The following is a 21,006-nucleotide window of genomic DNA, read 5'->3' as shown; positions in this document are numbered from 1 at the left end:
CAAGATGTAGATATTTATAGAAAAAAAAAAAAAAAAAAAAAAACATGCCCTGATAAGACTCAGAGGGATATACGCTACATATATGCATGGGTGTGGATGTGATGTTTATTCTAGTATACATAATTCGATTCAGTTTATTTGTATAGCACATTTAACACTTCACATTGTCTCAAAGCAGCTTTAGAGAGAAATGGGAATGAATGAATGAATGAATGAAATTATTATTTATCTCTAACATTTATCCCTAATGATCAAGAACGAGGCGACGATGTTGAGGAAAAACTCCCTGAAATGAAATGAGGAAGAAACCTTGAGAGGAACCAGACTCAGAAGTGACCATTTATAGCTGCATTATAGTGAGTTTAATCATGTATAGCTGCATTATAGAGTTTTAACCATTTATAGCTGCATTATAGTGAGTTTTAACCATTTATAGCTGCATTATAGTGAGTTTTAACCATTTATACCTGATTATAGTGAGTTTTAAACATTTATAGTTGCATTATAGTGAGTTTTAAACATTTATAGTTGCATTATAGTGAGTTTTAAACCTTTATAGTGGCAATATAGTGAGTTTTAAATCTTTATAGCTGCATTATAGTGAGTTTTCACCATTTATAGCTGCATTATAGTGAGTTTTCACCATTTATAGCTGCATTATAGTGAGTTTTAACCATTTACAGCTGCATTATAGTGAGTTTTAACCATTTTAGCTGCATTATAGTGAGTTTTAAACCTTTATAGCTGCATTATAGTGAGTTTTAAACCTTTATAGCTGCATTATAGTGAGTTTTAACCATTTATAGCTGCATTATAGTGAGTTTTCACCATTTATAGCTGCATTATAGTGAGTTTTAAACCTTTATAGCTGCATTATAGTGTTTTAACAATTTATAGCTGCATTATAGTGAGTTTTAAACCTTTATAGCTGCATTATAGTGAGTTTTAACCATTTATAGCTGCATTATAGTGAGTTTTAACCATTTATAGCTGCATTATAGTGAGTTTTAACAATTTATAGCTGCATTATAGTGAGTTTTAACCATTTATATCTGCATTATAGTGAGTTTTAACCATTTATAGCTGCATTATAGTGAGTTTTAACCATTTATATCTGCATTATAATGAGTTTTAACCATTTATAGCTGCATTATAGTGAGTTTTAAACCTTTATAGCTGCATTATAGTGAGTTTTAACCATTTATACCTGATTATAGTGAGTTTTCACCATTTATAGCTGCATTATAGTGAGTTTTAAACCTTTATAGCTGCATTATATTGAGTTTTAAACCTTTATAGCTGCATTATATTGAGTTTTAAACCTTTATAGCTGCAATATAGTGAGTTTTAACCATTATAGCTGCATTATAGTGAGTTTTATCCATTTATAGTTGCATTATAGTGAGTTTTAACCATTTATAGCTGCATTATAGTGAGTTTTATCCATTTATAGTTGCATTATAGTGAGTTTTAAACCTTTATAGCTGCATTATAGTGAGTTTTAACCATTGTATAGCTGCATTATAGTGAGTTTTAAACTTTTTATAGCTGCATTATAGTGAGTTTTAACCATTTATAGCTGCATTATAGTGAGTTTTTCCTTATTGCATCACCTCCAGCTTGCTCATTAGGATAGGGATTGATATATAGTATATTTAAAATGTATAAATTAATAAAATTCATTTTAAACTTGTATGTATTCATTTATTTATTTTTCCTCTTATTATTATTATTATTATTATTATAATTATTATTATTATTATTATTATTATTATTATTATATATTTCTTTCTTTTTTTCTTCTTCTGTTTCTTTACTTCTGTGAAACTGCTTGTGAGTTTGAGACAAATAAATTGAATTCAAATTTGAATTTAAATGTTCATAAGACAAATGATTTATTCCTGTTGTTACTACATTACTGTACTAATGACTTGTTTTTGTAGGCCGACTCTGAGACTCATCAAACCCTGATTCCCTTCGACGAACCTCAATCACCTCGACAAAAAGTCAGCAGGATATTTTGTCATTCTCTTTTGGATCACTGCAGAGAATAAGCTCAAACAAACGTTTATGGCTCATCGAGAAATGAACACAACTTTTAATTTTGAAATTAAATAGCGAAAGTAAAAAAGATAAAGTTTTCTAAACATACACTGAGAAAGATCCACTGTACTTTTTTTTAGTTGAATCTGAATAAATAAAAAGTTGGACATTTGTAGTATGTGTTCATATAAACACAACATGGCTGTAGTAGATGAGTTTTCCTGTTAGCTATTTTTTCACGAGACACATAAAAGCTTTTAAAAAACACTTGTACTACTGAGGAATTAAAAAAAAAACATTCACAAAAGACGCTGAACTCAGGACGATGGGAAAGAAAACGAGCTAAAATGTAATAAATTTCTGGCTTTTTGGATTCATACTTGCAGCGCTGTATTATGTTAAATGAGCTAAAGACAGGAATGTTGTTTCCTCCTGAAGTATTAAAGGTGGGGTCTCCCTTGTTTGAAAGTCAATGTTGACATTTGAAATCACCAAAACAAACACGCCCCTAACTAAAATAAGTCCCACCCCTGTAATTATAGCTCCGCCCAGACATACATACGTAACCCAGGCAACTAATGGAAAGAAATGTGTCTATCATAGCTGAAGGGAAGAACAATACGATTGTAGATAAACAAACAAGCAAAAATGACACACAAGCATAATCATGTAAAGGACAAAGGCATATATTAGTTCTGTGTAACAAAGCAAAACCAACGTTACTCACCTATCGAGAAGGAAAAAAGCGCCTCGGCGTCTTAAGTAAAGTCGGCCACATATTCACAGGTCGGAGTTTCCAGAGTCAATAACTCCTGAGCTAAACGCTGTTACTACACAAAACGCGGTTGTAGCTGCCTCTCTACATTACTACGATAGAAAAGAGGTGTTATTTGTGTAGTAACAGCGTTTAGCTCAGGAGTTATTGACTCGGGAAACTCCAACCTGTGAATATCTGCCAACTTCCTGCTCCTTCAGTTCTCTCCAGTGCTGGAAAGCTGATCCTATATTAACACGTCCTACTTCTTGTCCTTATCGTAAGTCTTTCTTCTCTTTCTTTCTTTGTTTTTATCCTCCATGTCAATGTTAAAACGCTTTCTGTTAACGTCACACATGCGCACTGAACACTCTCTCTGCCCATATTGACAAGACACGCCCATTTCTGCTCATTGGCTACACGTTTGTTTTGTTTGTCAGCCCGATTCAGTTTTCAGAAGCATTTCTTAAACAACAGAGACCCCACCTTTAAAAGTCCATGCATTAGAGGCTGTAAAATCGTAGCACAATGGATGCAAAAAATATAATAATGCATGGCCTCTTAAGACATCCCTAGTTTTCTCACTAAAAGTACAGTACAATGCTACAAAGTAAACACACCAAACAATATCTTAAATATATGATACATATTAGTGTTAAAACTGATGAAGATCCATCAACACTTTCTGACCAGACAGAGTCAAGAATTCAATAACAATATGGTAAGAAGATAAAACAAGAAATGTTGCTAAAAATGATGACAGTTTTATATTATTTTCCTAGGAGACAGTCAAAAAAGGACAAAATACGCAGACGAGCGCAATTTAAAATAGATGATTATAGGAAGGACTCACAGTGACAAACTTATATTGGGGAAAATATGCTCTTGAGTGAATCTGTCTAGATTTCTGCAGGCTTAATTCAATTGCGATGCTGCATGTCTTTATTTACAGTGGATCCGTGGCACGTAATGGGAACCGTCTGCGATTTCGTCGATTTTGCAATCTCAGCCATTTTAGGACACGTCGAACTGACTAAATGAGATATTTTTGTATTCTAAATATAAGATATTTAGAAAATATATTTGTGCCAGTGGTTGGCAAGTGCAATCTCAAAATGCAAATGTCTGGGAAACAAGAAAACCTTTTTGCGACAGGAAAATGGGACCCAGGATTGAAACTAATGAAGCGTGTACAAATCCAGTAATGCATTTGGGGTTAAATATCTCACCAAGAAGTAAAGGAGGAATGAAAATGTAGATAATTTGAGTTTCTGAGAGTTTAGGGCATGACAATGTGTTTGTCTTCATTTAACTGTGTAACTGTGTGTGTTTAGGTCTGTGTGTGTAAGAGCTGATCCCATCATACTTTCAGACATATTTCACTATATACAGTACAATAAAAAAGTGGCGTGGCGTGACATACGACTAAGTACGGTGACCCATACTCAGAATTTATTCTCTGCATCTAACCCATCCAAAGTGCACACACAGCAGTGAACACACACACACACACACCGTGAACACACACCCGGAGCAGCGGGCAGCCATTTATGCTGTGGCGGGGAGCAGTTGGGGGGGTTCGGTGCCTTGCTCAAGGGCACCTCAGTCGTGGCCGGCCCGAGACTCGAACCTACAACCTTAGGGTTAGGAGTCAGACTCTCTAACCATTAGGCCACGACTTCCCCTCAATAGCAGTCAAATGATATCTTTCTGCCTGAGGAATGAACATAAACCCATCATGCAGCATTTCCTTCTAGGTGCTCTGTGAGGAAAAAAAACCAAGTTAGGTAAAAATCAATTGTTGGGATAAGAGATTTGTTTAAATTGTGCTTGTCTGGTCTGAAATGACACTTAGACATGATTCACCTGCACATTTCTAAATGAGTCATCCAGTCAATCCGGGTGCTGCTTGACACCGGTGCTTACAAACACTGATTAAGATCTTCATTCAGAGGTTTCAAGGAAATTAGAAGCAGGCAGAAAGCGGTAAATTGAGCTGATTAGCTGACTGACGTTCAGTGGATTAGAAGCGACAGGAAACACATTCTTCTCTCTGAAACTTGCATGTAATAATACCAAGAAATCTACGATTTCACGAAAGCACAGCCGGTTATTTGGCAAACATGTAGTTATTTGGTGGACTCGATGTTTTTTATTGCTTCAAGCATGAAAATAATACTGAACGAAGATGTAGTCTAGTGTGGTAAACTCTACAGAAACGAATTATAAGATAGATAAAAGTTGAGGCTAAGTGACACTCAAATGGATTAAACTTTGGTGCTTCCTATCCAGTCTAAAATCTTCCACATTATTCTACTTTCCTGTGTGTTTTGGCTCAGTGTCTTGCTGTATGATGACGTTTGATGTACTGTATGAATTCCTCCAAACCACTATGCGGGACGTGTCACATCAACAAGTGTACACTGTCCACTGCCTGCTGTCTGAGAAAGATGCCTGGGTACATAAAAATATAAAGGTGCCAAGATCACTGCAGAATTAAACATGCACATAGATTCTCCTGTTTTCACCAAAACGGAGCTCTACAGGGTCAGTATTCATGGTTGGGTTGCTTAAACCAAACATTTGGTCACTCATTTCAATGCCAAACATTGGTGCCAGCAGTTGAAATCTTGGGCTGTGGCCAGTGAGAAATCTGTACTGTATTATTCTCTGATGAGTCTACCTTCACTGTCTTGGACATCTGGGAAAGTTACGGTGTGGAGAAGCCCTAAAGAAGCTCGGACTGTTGCATGTCCAAAGTCAAGCATGTGGGTGTATCAGTAATGATTTGGGCTGCAATATCATTTCATACACACACACACACACACACTCAACCATTTTGGTTGAGCATGTGCACCCAATGGCTCAAACACTGTACATGAAGGTGGTGCCATGTATCATGATGATAATGCACCAGTACCCCTTTTCCACCAAAAAGAACCGAGTGCTGGTTCAGAGCTAGTGTTGGTGCTGGCTCAAAGTTGGTTCCACTGGCAAACCTTCTAAGAACCGATTTACCTTTGCACCGGCTAGAGAGCCATCACAGAGCCAAGTCTGACGTCACTGTATACGTGTCTCGTTACACAGCAACGTTAGCGCAGCAGCGGCAAACACAAACACATCAACAATGGCGGATGTTGCTTTACTGTTAATGCTCATGGCTTTGTGAACCTACATTAACATCCAAACGTAGCGAATCCAACGTGTACGTGCAGCTCTATGTAATCTGTATAAATGGAGATTGTAAAGTAAAAGTGTATTATACATTAGTATACTTAAGGTACATTATCAAATGCGCTAACAGTAACCCCGCCCCCAGCCCCGGATGCAAGCGGTTCTTAAGTTTAAACCAGCAACGTTTTGGTGCTACTTAAGAACCACTTTTCCTGGTTCAGAGCCGGTGCTTTGGCTCTCGAAAAAGAAATAACCGGTTCTTAATTAGGCTCTGGCTCCGAACCAGCACTCAAACTGCCTCGGTGGGAAAGGGGCATTATACACACCGTACAGTAGGACTGGTGACAGAGTGGTTTGACAAACATGAAAGTGTAGGTGAACATCAGTCAGGTAATCTGTTCCTCCACCAGCATCATGTAGTGGCCTGTTCACTGTTCAGCAAGAGGAATAGCTCAGAATCCCTCTGGCCACAGTGCAGGACTCTCTCACTCACTCACTCTCACTCATTCTCTACCGCTTTATCCAAACTACCTCGGGTCACGGAGATCGAGGCAGGATACACCCTAGACGGAGTGCCAACCCAACACAGGGCACACACTCTCATTCACTCACACACTACGGACAATTTTCCAGAGATGTCAATCAACCTACCATGCATGTCTTTGGACCGGGGGAGGAAACCGGAGTACCCGGAGGAAACCCCCGAGGCACGGGGAGAACATGCAAACTCCACACACACAAGGCAGAGGCGGGAATCGAACCCCGACCCTGGTGGTGTGAGGCGAACGTGCTAACCACTAAGCCACCATGCAGGACTTGTTCCTGTCATTCCCAAGATGAACTGATACTGAATTGGCCGCAAAAAATAGACCCTACAACATCCTAATAAATTATTGTGGTCTAAAACTAACTGTTTCCGTTTCATTGTCCAATCCCTTTATACACACAACGTAAAGAATCTCTCAAGTAATGGACCATGTCAAAGACTATTAAAGTGGACTATATCTTTCGAGTGCTCATTTATTAAATAACAAGATGAGGAGTCATGTGTTGTGAATTATGCTGCTCCAAGCTCATAGACTTTTGTATGCCCTCAAATCCCAAAGGTGTCAGATACTAATTTGTCAGGGTAATCATCTTCCTCGTTTATAAAGATGGCAAACTGCTCTTCTGCACACACATATTCACCTACTTCTGCATGTATAACTTTTTTTAAGCCTGGATTTCTATGTAACTGCCTCTGGGGATTTTGGGGTAGAGTCTGGAGTAGACCCGAGTCTGATTCTCTTTCTGATCTGGTCTTATGGCATTGAGATCAACTTCTAAACCTTTGAGGTTTTTGTAGTTAAAGATTTTCATCTCTCTGGGGCAGATTCTGTTGTCAAATATTGACTATATGTAGTGCTGGCTCAAACAGTTAAAGCTCTAGATCACTGAACAGAAGGTCAGCGGTTCTAGTCTCAGCACCACAAAGCTGCCACCTTTGGGCACTTACTGTACAGTAAGTAAGGTTCTTAACCCTTTCTGCTCCAGAGCTGCTTTATCATGGCTGACCCTAAGATCTGATCAACAAATTTCACTTTGCTGTAATGTATATTTGACAAAGTCGTCTTCCAAACCCCAAACATTTGGATGATGATACTTTGGTTGTTTGATTAGTGTTGTGATTTTATTGTTCTCGTCACATAACGTGTGACAAATATTTTGTATTTTTCTACAGCTTATGGACATGGCTGACAACTCTCACGCATTCGGCGTGAGACTCACGCAATTGACCCAAATCTCACGCTCTCACGCCACACCCCCATATTCTCACGCAGACTCGAAGGAAAAAAAATACCTAACAATGGCAGCTTGGCAGTGCTGAGGCTTGAACCCTGATCCGCCGATCACCAACAATCCAGAGCCTTAACTGCTTGATTGGTTTAGTCAAGCAACACCACCGCCATTTAAAATACATTGAGTAAGAACAACCTCTTGGTTTCAAAAACACAATTTAAATGCTCTTCAGCAGGCACCTACAGTAGAGCTGGGCTGGACATTTGTCTAGTATAAAACTTGGAGTAAAGTTTTACTATTAAATCCAATTAGAAATAAAGAAGAAAAACTCAAAGGCTTTGGCCAAACTCAAAATTGCATAAAGTTACAAAATATTGCTGCTTTCGTTCTAACGCACATCCACAGAAAACCCAAGATGCAACATTGCTCCACAATTTAACACTAAGTGTACATTTCTAACTCTCGTATCTACATGTACTTCCTATTAGTTCATTGAATAATTCATAGTAGTTACTGGATAATGTGATTCATGATGAATAACTGAATAAGCTGCTACTTTAAGAATTTAAGCAATCATCAGAGACCATCGTTAAAAATCTCCGGCATGTTCTCTTCGTCTTCCCTTTAATCAGATCTAATCCACATGCTCCATGGTGTTTGTAGGTTTTACTGTGAAAACTGCAAAGCACCAGCGATTGTAAGGCGCTTTGAGATGAAAATGGAAAAGCGTATGCTTTAGAGACCTGCATTTTTCATAAAGGACATGGAAGACCACTGTGACCGTCGCACTTCCGTACATGAAGTTTCATGACTTATTTATTACAGAGGCTGTTGTTCATATTGAGTGAATGAAGACCTCAAAAACGGACCGCTGATTTATTCATCTGTTTTCTTTTAAGGCCCTAAGCAAAAGGAGACTTGAGTCTTATGTGTTCTGACAGCTCACGTGTGCACAGGTAAGTATGAATCTGATTTCCCTTGTGATGTTCACAGGAATATTTGTAGAACATGTTTGATGCGATGATGCAATCCCGCGCAAGTTGAATAAATGTAAAGGTTATTCAACACTGCAAAGTACACAAAGATTCGACAGTATATAAGGCATTTCATTTAGATTTGTTTAGTAATCGAATATCCTTTTTCCTCTGATGCTTTTGCTTCCGTCTCAGAAATAATAATTTCGGTTGAATTTAAGCTAATTTAGGCTAACGCTCTTCCGTTTGAAAAGTTTGGGATCACTTTAAAAATGTCCTTGTTTTCCAGTTGTTTCTGGTTCACTCATTCAGCAGAAGATGTTTCTAATAATCCATTAGCCTATTAAAATAATTAACTTGGATTAGCAACAAAACATGAGATTGAACCAGAGGACTGATGAGCGCTAATAATGGGCTAATAATGTGACAATGTAGAGCTTTTTTTTTTTTTTTTTTTTAGAAATCAACTGAAACAAGGACATTTCCAAATGATCCCAATTTTAGACAGTAGAGTATTTAAAGGCTATTTGCTTGCTTGTCATAGTATAGAAATCATGATATATAATTATAAATATATATATATTCAGTCTCTGGTGTCACCCAGATGAAGATGAGGTTCATTTTTGCACCCGGTTCTTCTCAAGGTTCCTTCCTCATATATTCTCAGGTTGTTCTTCCTCACTACTGTCACCTCCGGCTTGCTCGTTATGGATAAACATAAACTTTGTAATTTTAATCATTAATTGTTGGCTTAATTTACCGAAATGAACATCTTAAAAGATCCTAAAACAAGAATTGTATTAAAAGATATGATTGATTGATTTAATGACATTTCAGATACTAAATTCTTAGAAGAAGAAAAAACCTGAACTTAATCTAGTTGAATCTGGGGTCATATGGTAACCTAGTGGTTAAGGTGTTGGGCTACCAATCGGAAGGTTGTGAGTTCAAGCAAAGGTCCACCAAGCTGCCACTGTTGGGCCCCTGAGCAAGGCCCTTAACCCTTAATTGCTCAGCTGTATAAAAATGAATTAATGTAAGTCGCTCGGGATAAGGGTATCTTTTCTGTTTCCCGCATTCCATCACTTTGTCATATAAAATATAAAAAATGATCAGTTTAATAGCAACATAGGAAAGTGGAATGTGTTTTGCTTCAATTTTGAGAATGCAACTTCGAACTTCCTGTTTTTTTTTCCAATAGCAGTCGGCTTGATTGTGCTGCAAATTTCTGCCTGAATGATTATGGATGTGAAATTAGCCTGCCAGAGATGATTAAATGAAGGCTTGATGTAAGAAAACTGCATGACATCCCTTCCTTTGTTTTTAACACTTCCTGTTCTTCATCTGATGGAATTTGAATAGCTCATGAAATTGCATTGCTGTGAGTGATAACACGGGATGATAAGATAAAAAAAAATCATTATCACTAGTCGCAAAACAAACTCAGGGGTTTTTCTATAGACTTTGCTTTATAGGGTCAGGTTTTTCTGAATAGTTATTAAAAACAGGCCTTGAATAGATCCAACTGGGAGTGTTGGATCTTCAAATGAGAGTGTGAGCCTTTTTCGTATCTGCGGAAATAAAATAACGAATCTGGCATGACTCTGGGGTTGTTAATGACTTCTATGCAATACGGATTGTTTCAAAGCAGCTTTGTTTCTCGTCTATACTGTAATGTATACCGTATGAGGTTCATTCATTCGTTCAGTTTCTACCGCTTATCCAAACTACCTCGGGTCACAGGGTGCCTATCTCAGGCGTCATCGGGCATCGAGGCAGGATACACCCTGGATGGAGTGCCAACCCATCATAGGGCACACACACACACTCTCATTCACTCACACACTACAGACATTTTCCAAAGATGCCAATCAACCTACCATGCATGTCTTTGGACCGAGGGAGGAAACCGGAGTACCCGGAGGAAACCCCCGAGGCACGGGGAGAACATGCAAACTCCACACACACAAGGCGGAGGTGTGAGGCGAACGTGCTAACCACTAAGCCACCGTGCCCCCCTGTGTATGAGGTTAATAATGATAATTAAACCAGTATACTAATTATCACCTGAATCGATATACAGTATCTAAATGAGGCACGTTGGTCATGATCACTAGTCCGTCAGAAAAAGTTTAACGCTGTAGACCTCAGAAAGGAAGCCAAAATACCATACGCCTCAAGAAAGCAGCCGTAATATTTGGATGTCGACTTTAGAAGCAAAGAAAAAATCTCTTCAGAATTCTCGTCACGTATCCACGACTATGACGAGACAACAACCGAGAAGTACAATCAAGATGGCACGAGTCTGGCAGCCCAACCCCTGTTTTACTTTTTTGAGACAACCAATCAACTGAGTCGCACTGTGTCCAATTTGGGCTTTGCATTTTCTCATGATTAGCATGAGTGACCCTGCGATGCCTACATGTCCACCATTAGATGTGGATAAGTGCTCGGGATGAACCCTAAACCTTCATTCCGGCCTCGGATGAACGGCGCTGATTACGCTCCGTATTTATTACCAGCGCCTGCCGCCTATTGGCATGCAAATCAAAATGCAAATGAGTTGGGGGCGAACCGGTTGGCACGAGGTAAATATTCAAATTGCATGAGCATGAAACCATAATCAGTGTTGAATTGCTGTGGCAGCGAGAGAAAAGGAGGCGGCGGGATTATTGGGTCACATCTCTGAAATTCCAAAATTGCTGCGTTTCTGCACGCTCCACAAAATCTACCTTATTTATCTCTTGCCTCATTGGCATTAGAATGAAAAAGGAATGAGGAATGACTTTTACGATGACAAATCATTCTAATTAATAGCAACATTTGTGGATTTTAGATATGCAATGAATTCTTAGGTTCGATTGACAAGACGTACAGTACATAGCCTGAACGTTCTAGCGAACTTTGAAACGCATCATCTGTGCTAAATTTCACCGTGGCGGTTAGATTTCTAACCTTAATTTGAGCAAATGTTGCTCTCGGGCAATTATTCATCTTTGTTTTCTCTAAACATCTACAGTACTTTAAATTGCATGAAGAAGTAATCTGAAATGAGTATAATACTTGTCTGCTAGGGGATTAGTATAATACAGGAAACAGGATAATTCAGGTTTTGAATTATATATCAAATCAAGTTAGCATCAATTTTTTAATTAGCTGTACGATGTACTTACTGAACACTGCATCCGTAGCCAAATCTGCCTGATTTCTAACACTTTGGATAATCGTTATATTTTATTCCATACATGACAGACGGAATATAACATGACTCTCGGTTCAATTCAATTCTATGTTACTTGTATGGTACATTTAACAATGGAAATTGGCTTAAAGCATGCATGCATTCATTCATTCATTCATTCACTACCGCTTATGCGACTTCTTGGGTCACGGGGTGCCTGTGCCTATCTCAGGCGTCATTGGGCATCGAGGCAGGATACACCCTGGATGGAGTGCCAACCCATCACAGGGCACACACACACTCTCATTCACTCACACACTACGGACAATTTTCCAGAGATGCCAATCAACCTACCATGCATGTCTTTGGACCGGGGAGGAAACCAGAGTACCCGGAGGAAACCCCCGAGGCACGGGGAGAACATGCAAACTCCACACACACAAGGCGGAGGCGGGAATCGAACCCCCGACCCTGGCGGTGTGAGGCGAATGTGCTAACCACTAATCCACCGTGCCCCCTGGCTTAAAGCAACTTTGCAGAAATATAAAATCAGGAATTACATTATAAATAAACATTAATGAGGTGAATGTGGTGACAGCGGCGATCACAGCGTCCGAGTGAATTAAATCCAGAAGCAGGTCATCAGAATAAAGGAAGCAGGTCAGGAGAGCAGAAGGGGTCAGGATCATAGGCTCACCATCTGTCACTACATGTGAACATTGTTGGGTATATAATCATTTAAACTAAATTGTAGAAGTCTTTCTTTCTAAATAAGCAGCGAAACATCAGAACAGAGTAATGTTGTAAACAAAGTGTTGTGTGTATATTTTTACTCACACTAGACCAATTAATCACACGCCGGCCTGCGTTTAAGGGTTTAATTGTAATTAGGTCCAAAAACAAGCAGCAGTTCGTTAACTTTAAACCCGATGGGTGTTATAGCAAGTTTCAAGTTTTCTTATTTTCTTCTTCTTTTTCTTTTTCTTCTTGTTCTTCTTTTTCTTCTTTTTCTTGTTCTGCTTGTTCTTCTTGTTCTTTTTCTTCTTCTTCTCCTTCTTCTTCTTTTTCTTCTTCTTCTTTTTCTTCTTCTTCTTTTCTTCTCCTTCCTTTTCTCCTTCTTCTTTTTCTTATTTTTTTTCTCCTTCTTCTTCTTCTTCTTTTTCTGATTCTACTTTTTCTTCTTCTCCATCTTCTTCTCCGTTCTTCTTCTTCTTCTTGTTTTGTGTGTCCAATGTTTGGGGTTAGAGGCCAGAGGTCATGAGAGTTAAATGTTTAGCCAGCTGATGGGAAAGAAGTGCATGACGAACACTTTTTTTTACCACATATACACACCCTGTTGTATTGTAAATTTTGTTTTGTTTGATGGTTAATTTACCTCAACTTTTCATTTACAATTTGTTTCCGTAAGACACATGATAAATTCATTTCAGCAACATATGAAGGAGGTGAGTGTGTACCTAATCCCCAGCAGGCTCTTGGTACAAATGGGCGTCACCATTGGAAATATCCAGAAATAAAATTTCCTGTCACAGCATTGATACATTTGCCACCCGGCTCGCGGTCACCATTGTCATTCATGTGGTGTCCAGGATTCTAGGGGTTTGACAGTATGGCGACAGGTGTGTCCGCCAATGCCAGCTGTGACCTGCGAGTGCCAGGTAGCCTCAAGCTTCTTTTTGGCCCGCTAGCACTGACAGTGCCCCAGGCAGACCACCAGATGACACAGAATTGGGACCACAAAGAACGTGGGCAGTGCCACCATGCCACTATGTCACCTGAGGCTCCTTCACTGTGCTTGGATCGGTGCCAGCCACCTGTCAGACATGCCAGCTGCTCTGCCCCCTGAAGCTGAGAAGTCCATCTGCGCCTGCACCTTTGATTTGATATGTCATTTATTATTGGGAATGCTAATAATATTGTATTCATTATGCTGAAGGAGTCACTTTTTGTTCAGGCTTCAATCAGATATCTTTTATCCATCCATGCATCCATCCTTTTTCTTAGCACTTATCCATCACAGGGTCTTAGGAAGCCTGGAGTCTCACCAAGGGGTATCTGAGTTTGACGCTGTGGACACCCTGGTCAGGGTTCCGACTCCTCACAGGACACAACAAAATTTAGAGATACAACACTTTGGACGGAGGAGAACCTTAGTGAAACCCCTGAAACACAGGGAGAACATGCAAACTGCACACACAGCACTGGAGTTAGGAATCGAACCCCCAAACCTCAGTTAGTTAGTTGCTATAATTTACTGCCATGTCAGCTACTGAGGCTATCTTCATGGCAAGAACAGTTAATAAGAACTAAAATAACCTAAAATCACAAAGAAATAAATATAGACAAATATAGACAACTTAAATAAATTGTTTTACATTAATATATGACAGAAACTCAAACTTTTTCTGATGAAACCTTGTAAAATGGCTCTTTAAATGAATTCCCCAACCCTCAGAAGTATCGGGGGGGAAAAAACGTGCTTGCCAATAAGTGTATGTGGGTTCAATCTGTAATACACAAACTGGACATATAGTAATAACAATAGCAGAGTGGGATTGATAGACAAACTTTGTTTTAGTTGTGGAATCATAGATCGATCTGATTTTTTTTTTTTTTTTTAAACACGTGCGGTAAGGCACGGACTGCTATCAACAGTGTCACTGCCTTAATAAGCATGCTTTGGGACTGAAATATACAAACAACAAGGTTTAGAATTGATCTGTGGACATACTGTATAGCACTAAAGCTGTCTTACGGCTATCGTTCTAAACGCTTTACATCTTAGTATGTCCGTATGGCAAGATTTGTGTCATAAGAAATGCTATGAATACGATCGCTTAGCGCACATAGTCATAACCTTAACCTTTATAATTTTTCATACAAATTGGCTTGTACAAATTGTTAGAAAAGTGCAAGCATAATAAAGCGTAGCTTATCGAGCCAGCAAGCTTTCCTGTCTTGTGCTGTGAGTTTCAGTCTTACATTAATGGGAGAAACCCATGATGCCAATTAAAGATCCAAAGCATAACGACAAGAATGTCACATTTCAAACTCTCGATAAAGACTGCTGAATCCTCACGCTGTGAGCATTTCCACGCTGTACATTCTCCCTGGAGCTAACTTTAATTAGTTAAGTTAATAAAAAAGAAAAGAAAAAAAATGTTAGCGGAGTAGAGAAGGCGAGCAGACGACATTTTGTGGAATTGAAGTAGAAGTGAAACAGTTGCAGGTCTTAAACACAAATCCAGGAAAGTTTTACAATCGATCTGACAAACGCCTGGTGCTTTGTGATGGTGCTAATTGTTTGTTGATGCTGAATTTTGTTATTCTTAATGCGAGTTAGCAAGTCAGGTACTGTAGCGTTTCAGGCTGACGTTATAGGGAGGCTTCTAGAACGGCAGTTTCGAGGAGGTTTAATAGGGAGATAAAATAGTAAACGTGGTCAGGAGTCACTGTTAGTTTTTAACATCATTTTACAGCCAGTACAAGTATTATTAATGAGAAATCCAGTGTAGATGTAGAGGAGACAGCAAACTGTTATCCCAGCAGTCTGTGCCTCTCAGTTTCTGCTCTGCTGATCTTTGAGATGACGGCACTGAAATCGGTATTCACATGGACGTTTGTAAGACGAGGGGCGTAGAGACGAGGAGGCGAGAAACCCGAAGGAGTTTCTCGGGTTTTTTTTTTGGTCAAGATGCTAGAAAGGCTAAATCTTAGCGGCACTGAGAACAATCATCAGGTGGTCGAATGGAGTCGATAATACTGATAACTCTAATTGTTCTGAACTATAACGTGTCTAAACATGTCATCGCGGGCATATTTTATTCGGCTGAGCCGTGAGACAGGCGGCTAGTTTCTGCAGCACATCCGGTGCTTGAAAGATTGACAGCTAAACATGTGACGGATAGCTGCGGGTGATGTCGCTGTCCTTCAAGGTCCCTGAAATTGTTCCTGTAGATGGATCATGACAGAATTGGAAAAAAATACTCGTCTGGAATTAAACCTGCAAGAAGAGAAAGTCTGCTCAGTGTTCGAGGAAGCGGTGTGTAGACCTGAACAGACTAAATGCGCCAGAGGATGTGTCTGGTAGTTTGTTGAATTCTGGCAGTTCACTGAGCAATTTCACAGAAGGCCATGATGTGCCACACCCTTTGTCATAATGGATGTTGATTTATTATTACAGTGCTGCCTCGACTCTGTTCATTTTCTGGTTGAGTGCTTCTTTAGAAAGAGCTGTTTACAAGATCCGAATAAATACCGAAAGTGTTTTCGCTTATGTCTTGAAGGCACTGATTGCTCGGTCACTGATTGGTTCATTTAAACTCTGCAGCTTATTCCACTGCTCTGATCACGGCTAGTACCGATCGGTGCAGTGTTATGACACTCTCTATATAATATAATATAATATGATATAATATAATATAATGCCATTTTTAATTTATTTGATAAAATGCTTTCCTCAAATGTTTTCCTATTTGCTTGGCACGCAATGTTTATTGACCTGCGTGTAGATAATTGATAACAGCATCATCAAAAATTGAGACTGGTTGCTTAAAAGATACCCAAACAACCACTTACAGTTGTTGCTTTCTTTTTTCTATTAAAACATTTGAAATAAATACATCATACAATTTGCAACAGTCTATAGAGCCTCTTATTGAAAGCCCACAGTGAACCAGCGTAGACAATATTAAACAGTGTGATATCTGCTGAAAAAAAAAAGGATCTTAATTAAGGCTGTAACATTCATTTGAATCCCTGGTGGTTTTGTCATTGGACTCAGCCATTAACATTAGATTAACCATAGCTTTATTTTAGTTCTAATACTTTGCACTCACCACAAAATAAACTGTGCAATAAACCGGCTATTTGGAGGAAATGTTTTGTGAACAGTGCTTTAGCTAACAGGGTAACGTTAGCCAGATTATTCCCTAGCACAGCCTAATAACATGTCGTTTTGTGGACTGACTAAAATTAAACAGTTTTTTTTTGGGAGAGTTGGAGTTGAGATTTTTGTTCCCTTCTTGAAGAAAAGGATCGAAAAAAAAAGTGATGCTTGTGGTTCAGAGGATTTGCAGGATTTGCCTCACACCTCCAGGGTTGGGGGTTCGATTCCCACGTGTGTGAGTGAATGAGAGAGTGTGTGTGTGTGTGTGTGTGTGTGTGTGTGTGTGTGTGTGTGTGTGTGTGTGTGTGTGTGTGTGTGTGAATGAGAGTGTGTGTGTGTGCCCTGCGATGGGTTGGCACTCCGTCCAGGGTGTATCCTGCCTTGATGCCCGATGACGCCTGAGATAGGCACAGGCTCCCTGTGACCCGAGAAGTTTGGATAAGCGGTAGAAAATGATTGAATGAATGAATGAATGAATGAATGAATATAAAGGAAGCATTTTCAGTAACACTATCCATAAAACCTTAGTACACTGCTATGCTTAAGGAGCTGTGATGTGAAAGAGAAAGAGAACGAGAACCGAAAGAGAACTGCATTCATTTTGAGTCCACCAAAAGCATTGAGGTCATTTGCAGATCTGAGTATGTATCATTTCAGTGAAGTAAAGGATGCAGATAGTGACAGCTTAATCCTTCTGATCCATCTAGCTAAGTGGTTCGCACGTTTGCGTTGTACCTGTGGGGTCGGGGATTATATTCCTTCTTTCGTCCTGGGTGTGTGAAGTTTTTACATGTTCTTCACATTCTTTAAGGGTTTCCTGCATCGGTCCAAAGACACACACTGTAGGCTGATTGGCATCTCTAAATGAAATGTGTGCGACTTGATTTGCTCTGTGATTTGCCAGGACGTCCCCTGCCTTGTGCCTCATGTCCTCTGGGATAGACCCAAGCCTTTAAGTGACATACAGAATATAGGAGGAGTGAGTATAGAATAAACCGTACAGAAATCATAAGGTTAGCACTTGTGATATTTGTGATGAGCTTCTGTTGCTATCGCTATGTGAGTGTTAATTCCTGCACCTCATCCAGCTTGTGCTTTCACATCGTGTTGTCCCTTATGGGATCAGTAAAACATTTAATACATTTTAATAATAAAAAAAGAATGGCGTAATAATAATAATCTAATAATAAACATCAGGCAATAAAAAAATGATAACAGCAGGGAAATGGTAGTGACTCAAACTTCACTAGGGAACAGTACTTACTCAAAACTCGTAGGAGCTATCAGCGTAAAAATATTCTCCGTGTAAACTTTGCTCCTTCAACACTTAGTTCAGTTTGCCGATTCCAGCACTACGGAGACGGGAACAATTACCTCTGATATTTTTGTGGTGTCCCGCTAGAGCCGTTTCATCCTGGAGGAGGATCCAACCTTGTCCTGAAGTGGACAGGAGTGGTTTTTTTGAGAACTAGTGACACTGAGAAGAGCTAAAGGGGATAGAAAGGGAGAGAAAGGAAAGAAAGAAGTCCACTTCTCCCCAGCGTCCCTGAGCACCGTAGGAGGAAATTGATATGCAGAAAAGGCCTTAGCCCACGGATTATTATGACATCCTTCAGCATGATGCTGAGCCAACCATTATAAGGGAGTGTGTAAGTCCTTGGGAATTGCCACTTACTCGCCTGTGTGTGTTTCTATATACGTGTGATTATTTGAGGGAGTGCAGGGTTCCTGATTGTCCTCCTGAGAATCCCTCATGGCAGATAATTGGGGAAGAGAATGTACTGGAATTAAATGTGTAAAGACAGCAAAGATCACAAGGGTTAGAAGGTGAGACACGAGGATTAATTAAACCAAGGTGATATCGAGTAGAGAAATGGAAGGAAACAAGTCCAAGTAAAAAGACAAGGAAAATAGGGCCTAAGGGATAAATGGAAACAAAACATGAACAGCGAATCATGAGTGGCTAGAGAGGCAGGAAGTTACAAGCAGAGGACAACAAGGGAAATAAGAGGACAGAGATGGGAAAACATGCTCCACATTATGACCCATGAGCCCATGTGACACGTAAAATGTCTGATTAATGAAACATACAGAAAAAAAAAGAGAAAAAATTGGAGAAAAATAAGACCCCAGAGAATCCAGTCAGCTCTATACCGACTGTTGCTTTCTGAATAATTAGAGATTCATTGTTAGCTACTTTCAGCCACCTCTAGTGTTCTGTCCGCTGTCGTCCACAATCATCAAGCTCTCTCACTCGCTCATCTTCTACCGCTTATCCGAACTTCTCGGGTCACGGGGAGCCTGTGCCTATCTCAGGCGTCATCGGGCATCGAGGCAGGATACACCCTGGACGGAGTGCCAACCCATCACAGGGCACACACATACTCTCATTCACTCACACACTCACACACTACGGACAATTTTCCAGAGATGCCAATCACCCTACCATGCATGTCTTTGGACCGGGGGAGGAAACCGGAGTACCCGGAGGAAACCCCCGAGGCACGGGGAGAACATGCAAACTCCACACACACAAGGCGGAGGTGGGAATCGAACCCTGATCCTGGAGGTGTGAGGCGAACATGCTAACCACTAAGCCACCGTGCCCCCATCAATCATCAAGCTGTTAAAAAAAATAATAAATCACTGGTTAAACTAAACTGCCCTTGGAGCTATTTTTTTTATTTATATTTATTTTATATCTCTTTGAAGAATTATGACTTGAGTCTTACTCACCAGCACTTGGCAGATAAGATGGGACCCTGGATTGAGATACATCAGGGAATAACAGAAAAATACTTTCATCAAAGTTTCCCAAATGAATTAAGATACTCTGAAAAACAAAATTAAGAAGTAAATTAGACTGCACATAAATTTGATCTCTATTGAACTCTATAATAATATCTCTTTATGGATATATATAAAAAAAAGAACTAATAGTTTCTGAAGCACCTTAAAGGAAACCGGTGCAATGAATCATGTATACTTGAAGAGGGCCTGTATTAATTGATTCATTGATCTAAATCAATAATTATTTAAGTGTGTGTCAATAATGATGATGGATTTGACACCATTTAATATTCTCTTATTTGTCATTTAAAAAAAAAAAAAGGAAACTGAGTTAGTGCTAGTGATTCTTATTCCACTTCTACATTTTAAGTATTTAGTCATTCATCAGCAAACTTTGGGGTGGTGATGAAATTACATTTAATCTAATCAGAAACTCCTGGAAAAAAAAAAAAAAAAAAAAACCCGATGTTTGAAGAAGCAACTTATTTTCGTATACCACAAAATAGTAAGTCACAGTGACAAAAAAATATCTGTTTATTATTCAAATGGTTGTAGGCAGATTGGCATCTTTAAATTATCTGTAATGTGTGAATATTATTGTGTCCTGTGATGGGTTAGTTTCTTGTCCAGAGTGTCCCCTGCCTTCTACTGCAAGTACCTTGGAATTGACGGCGATGCCTTTATTTTGTCACATATACATTACAGCACAGTGAAACCTTTCTTTGCATATCCTAACTTTGGAGGTTGGGGTCAGAGCACAGTATCAGCCATAATACAGAGGGTACTTTGGGGACATGGAGGCTCAGAGGTCAAGGCGCTGGGTTACTGATCAGAAGGTCTGGGGTCCAAGCCAACAAGCTGCTAAGCTATAAACAATGGATACTTGAGCAAGGCCCTTAACCCCAACTGCTTTAGGGACGGCGTAAAATGGAAAACCTGGGTTGTATATCGGCGGATCGGGGTTCAAGCCTAAGCACTGCCAAGCTGCCACTGTTGGGCTCTTGATCAAGGACCTTAACCCTCCCTGATCCATGGGCAGCTGTATCATGGATGCCCCTATGCTTCAACCGCAACCTCCTTAGTTGGGATATGCGAAGAAAAGAATTCCACTCTGCTGTAATGTATATGTGGCGATAATGTGGAGATCCAAGGACCCAACAGTAGCACCTTGGCAGTGCTGTGGCTTGACCCCAATCCTCCAATTAACAACCCAGAGCCTTAACTACTGTCCATGGACGTATCATGGAATTGACTCCATGATAAGCAGAGAGTGCATGGATGTATAAATGAACTACAGAAAAGCATCTCATACTACATCAAACCTTAAGGCAGATGGACTATGAGAGCAGATCACATCAGGTTCTACTTCCTATCCTAGAATAGAATTGTATTAGTCTTTGTTATTTCTAATAGCTGTGATATC

Source organism: Tachysurus fulvidraco, chromosome 6, assembly GCF_022655615.1.
Source record: "Tachysurus fulvidraco isolate hzauxx_2018 chromosome 6, HZAU_PFXX_2.0, whole genome shotgun sequence".
Classification (NCBI taxonomy): domain Eukaryota; kingdom Metazoa; phylum Chordata; class Actinopteri; order Siluriformes; family Bagridae; genus Tachysurus; species Tachysurus fulvidraco.
The sequence above is the reverse complement of the archived record's forward strand: the minus strand, read 5'-3'. Positions refer to the sequence as shown.